Here is a 5097-nt window from a genome sequence, read left to right as displayed (position 1 = left end):
ATGACATTCTTATCATCCTTTGCACTTTAGTAGCCCCTAGGGAATCCGCATCCGTGACCATTTCTTTCCCCTGATTTTATATCCCTACCTTATCATAGACTCCATTTGTAGTTCTTTTATTTCAAGTAATAGATTAGAGAAACCCTTTGAATCATTCGGCTAGACAATACGCAAAGAGGAAGTATGAGTAGATTCTTGGGCCCAGGGAATACGACCCTCTCGTGCTCGCACGAGGGGTATTACTTGACGACTCCGTGCACTTGCGGATCGCTCACCAAAGACCGTCGACTTTTTGGGAAAAAAGAGAAAAAGAACTTTGATCTCTTGTTTCGGAGAAATAAGCGGCTCACGAGGAATGGAAAGAAACATTCTCTATTTAATCTCGAAGTCCTCATATAACACTTCTTCCAGTTGGATCACTTGTAGGAATGACATAATGCTCATCCATGTTCCACACGGCCAAGGAAGCAGCGTTTTTGAATCTCATTAACCAACCCCAGAAGAGATTTTTTCTCGAGGAATGGAATGCACTACAGGAAAGATAGACTCATATTTTAAATCGCCCCGCGGTCTTGCTTGAAAGGTTCTCGAGATTATAAATCGTCCAGGCGTGCAGGAAGGGAGCGAGACCAAGCCAGACGGAGAGTCAGCCCTTCCTTCCCATTCTACGCGTGTCAAGTTCAAGAAATGAATGTAGCTTCATTCTTTTGCTGGTTTACATTCTGAACTGAATGTTGAAAACACCTTTAGGACCGACTACAACACGATAACTATCAAGCTCTCTCTGCTCGTGACTAGAATATAAGATCCACAAACGCTAAGCTCTACATCTGCAATTCCTATAAGATAACCTATCAATCAGTAGGCTTTGCGCTGTTCACTTGTTAATAGGGGGCTGTTCGGTTCAATAGGAGCCCTACTTCCTTCAGTCGCAAGTAAATGAGTCTCCGCCCCCGCCTTTCTTCTTGCCCTTGTTACGCAAGACGCCAACAAATCACCCTTTCGCTTAAAAGTTTGATACTTCCGTAGGGCTTGCCTCGACGGGTGACTACTTTGATTTGACTTCGTTGGCATCCTTCAATATTTCAAGAGTGAACAAAAAAGCCCACGGAGTTGTGCCTTGTAGGGGGTTGAGTTTCTAGTTTTTGAACTTGTGAAGTTGTGTTAGTGGAGTGGACGCAAGTTCTGAAGCTCCACTTGCCTCACAGCAACTCACTATTCAATGAAGTGGACGTGTAGTTTTGAAGTGTAAATGGAAGGTCTCCTCTTTCTCCCTTCATGAATTCACTCGACCACTGTGTCTTTGTTCCCTCAGAATAGATTTAATGTCGTCTCCCTCACTCTACTCTTCTCTTTCGCCTTCACTGAGACAAAAAAGTGAAATGAAGGCAGAAGAGAAGAGTTCACTACTACTTTTTTTAGGTCGACGTGAAGTCTATGAGTGTAGGACGAAGGACTTTTTCGTTATCGTACAGGAGTTACATAAGAATTTATCTGACATTCCTCATTCCCGAATTCACCCAAAATTAATTTATCCTTTGAATTACTAAAAGAATTTTCTTTCGCACCGGAAACTATTCTAGGAGAAGTTCGAATCCGTTCCGTTCGGATATTGATCGGTCTTGGTTCGACATGGTTTACGCGTTACTGGTTTCCGGAAGAGTCAATTTCTCCATTAGCTAAACCCTTTCTTACCCTACCTTTGGACTCGTATTTTGTTCATACACAATCAACGGAGGCCTCCCCGACATATATGGCAACGTCTCCAATAGCATGTTCTTACTTCGTCTTTCCTTTAATAAGTCATCAAATTTGGTGCTTTTCGATCCCCAGTTGCTATGGGGAATAAAGGACGAAATACAATCGATTCCTGTATTTAAGCGGTTTTCGCTTCTCCTTGTTCCTGTTCCTAACTCCTCCCTGGGTAGTTCCCAATGTTTGGCACTTTTCATACTTCATGGGTGCAACATCAACAAATTCTCTCATGATCAAGTTACAACCTAAGATCTATGACCATATTATGTTAACTATTCGTATTTCGTTCATTCCATCGATATACTCTCAGTACCTATAATTGTGATCCATTTGCCAGAACCAAAGAGTCTTTATGTGGAAACCTCCATGAGCAATCATCATTTTTTGATGGTTTTTCCTCTTATTACAGCTACTCTTTCCACACCTCCGGATATCTGGTGCAAAATCGTCGCCCATTTCCCTATTTCTTCGATAATAGAGTTGGCCATCTCTGTGGCATCGATTGTACAAGTTCGTGAAGAGGGCTGGACAAGTAGAATGAGGGAAAAGTGGCTCGATCGACAAAAAAGAGGAGTAGAGTAGCCCCCCTAGAACCTGGCAAAAGTGACTATCAATGAATTCCCGAGCAATTAAAAAAAAAAAAAAGATTCCCCGAATTGAACCAATTCCCCGGCTGATGAGACGCGCCCCCATATATTGGTTGGGGCATTACAGACCAAAGAAAGGCATGGCTTACTTTGTTTGAGGGAAGTTAAAGAACATGCGACCGCAAGTAAGTGTCAGTGCCTGGAGACTTTACAACATGGCCATAAGCACTTGGTAAGAAGGGCTAACGTTATATTTATTATGGTGAAGAACCTTTGTGATCAGCTGGAGGCTTTTGGTATGAAAAACTATGACGCCGGTAATCTTAGTCAGATCATTAAGGAAAACAATTTAGAATCTGATGGGATAAGGCAGTCTTTGCTACTGCATCATAATAACCCTTCAAAATTTTCTTAATGCAAAGGTGCATGAGAAGACGTATACATATAGGAGGAGGATGAACAGGCTCAGCCTGTCTGGATAAAATGTAGATCCTCATCCTAGGGATATACTTTATTTCTTTTCTTTCTACGTAAAAATTTTCTTTTAGGGGAAGGCAAAAGGAGCATCAGGGAGCTCTTCCAAGAACAAGAAGTGGAAGCCGGGGTACGTCTCTTAGGTGAGGGCAGATGGGGCACTAAGTGATAGAGTGCAATGCCAAAATCTTAATAAGCAAATCGGCTATTGGGCTTTCTAGTGAGTGTTCTGTTCCGAGATCGTCTGCTGAACTAGTGGCATCATGATAGGAATGATTTTTATTCAGTTCCGAAAGTCCCTTGCTTCTTCTGTCTTCAATGCTAGGCTCCTACTTGCAGCGTAGGTATTTTATATGTTTGTAAGTGAGAGATCTATTTGTCCTGTCTTCCTTTAACTTGTCTGCATCCTTTCTTCTCGGAACAGGTAGAATAGTATAAGAATAGGACATGGATAGTGCGGTAGTGGGATGAGAGAAAGAAGTGTTATACTGTTTGTTGAATAAGCCAATAAGAAGGAAGGGATTTATCAAGCAAGATAGCATTCATCAAGCCAGAATGCCTATGGAATCGGCTGTTTTACTCTATAATGACAGCCATGGTACAAAAGCACTTCGCCCAAAAGCAAGGGAAATACCAGGAGGCAATGGATTGCTGCTTCCACTATTTGATCAAAGGGATCTGTGTCACTGTCACTATGGTTAAGACATGCAATTGTAATTGGATGGTTCCTGCTTCATTCTAAAGTGAGGGTCCATTCCCAAAAGACTAGCATTCTCAGCCATACATAAAACGCTATCAACGATTTAGTAGTATGACATTACTACTAAACGAAACCAACCATACTAATAGGACTTCTAAAAGAAGTAGTAATAGAAGAGAGGAGAGAGACCTTCGGGGGTCTAAACTTGCAATCTAGGCCCGCTTTGTCTAGTGAATTATGAACAAATTGGCATACCGACCTGCAGGAATTATATAAGGAGCCATTCTTCTCAGTAGTTGCTTGTACGGCTTGAATCCCTCCTTGATGGAAAGCCTATGCTCTATCAACTTCCTATCCAAGCCGGGCATCTCATCGTAATCCCACGCTAAAGAGTCCCTGAACTCCATAAGCAATGCGACCATCTGGCTCTGCTATTTCTTCTGAGAGGAGCTTACTAATGAAAGTGGGTCGTGACTCTGTTCCATCTCTGAGACTGACTTCAAGGAGTGGATCTTGAACTTCTTTCATCTTTTTAGGTGCTGGTGGAAGAGAATAAAACTTATAGGCCTGTGAATTTTGCTTATGGCTCTCATCTTCAAAGACACAGTCAGCCGTGGCAGCCAGGCGATAGAGCCATGCTTGCCTTTCTGCAGTATATATTGCGATTCTTTGTCATAAGGCCGTGACTTCCGCCCTTTGAGCCTTTGTGAGAGGCTTAGTCATCGTTACCATCTGGATCTGGTTCTGGGACAAACAGTTAAATTACCGATGACCTATACATCTCTAACACAAGTTCTAAAGTGGGTGTATCAACCTCATCGATGATTGGACTGGCTCTCATCGGTCTCCCTTCACCATCTGGCCGTAGGAGTCTTAAAGGTCCTACATTCCTGTGATAGAGCTGCGCCTCTGCCAAGTTAGCATTTACTGTGAAGGGCCTATTATCTGGCAAAACAATTTCAATCTCGCTCTTGTCATTCCAGAATACTAGGAACTGGTGAAGCGAAGAGGGGATGCACCAATTTGAATGGATCCAATCTCTACCCAGTAAGTCGTTATATGCCACTGTTCCATCTACCACAAAGAAGGCGCTGACTTTAGTGGTGTTACCCACTGTCAGATCCACCAGAATGATCCCTTTTGTTTGAGACACGCCACCATCAAAGCTGGTAACTAAGACTTCGGAAGGGATAAAATCTTGCTCGGACTTGGATAGCCTCCTTACCATTCTGAGTTGCAGTATATTTACTATGGCTCCATTGTCCACCAAGACTCTAGACACCGCCTTTCCATCGATGTGAGCTCTGATGTATAGAGGCCTCAAATGCTTGGTTATTTCGTCTGGTGCCTTCTCAAAAATCACTCTACTGGCTCTGGTCTCTTGAAGAGACGGAGTCTGACCTTTAGAAGTTTCTCCGCTTTCTCCAATTACTGGTTGTCCTTTAGCACGAGAGCCTTGGATCGTAATCAGGGTTGTGTCAGTAATAAAAAAAAAACCAGGTTCCCAGCTCACCTCTGATCCGTCTGTTGGCTCCAGATCCAAATCAACCTCTGCAATCTCCGCAACTGGAGGAGAGTCAT

The 5097-nt window shown here is 42.9% G+C and overlaps 1 pseudogene; it reads left to right on the top strand.

Annotated features, from left to right (window-relative positions):
- Positions 1 to 1513: 1513 nt before the first annotated feature.
- Positions 1514 to 2514, top strand: LOC120278547 (annotated as a pseudogene).
- Positions 2515 to 5097: the final 2583 nt, after the last annotated feature.

Source organism: Dioscorea cayenensis, chromosome 16, assembly GCF_009730915.1.
Source record: "Dioscorea cayenensis subsp. rotundata cultivar TDr96_F1 chromosome 16, TDr96_F1_v2_PseudoChromosome.rev07_lg8_w22 25.fasta, whole genome shotgun sequence".
In the NCBI taxonomy this organism is placed as follows: Eukaryota; Viridiplantae; Streptophyta; class Magnoliopsida; order Dioscoreales; family Dioscoreaceae; genus Dioscorea; species Dioscorea cayenensis.
Note: the sequence above shows the minus strand (reverse complement) of the source record. Positions and strands in the feature narration are given on the sequence as shown.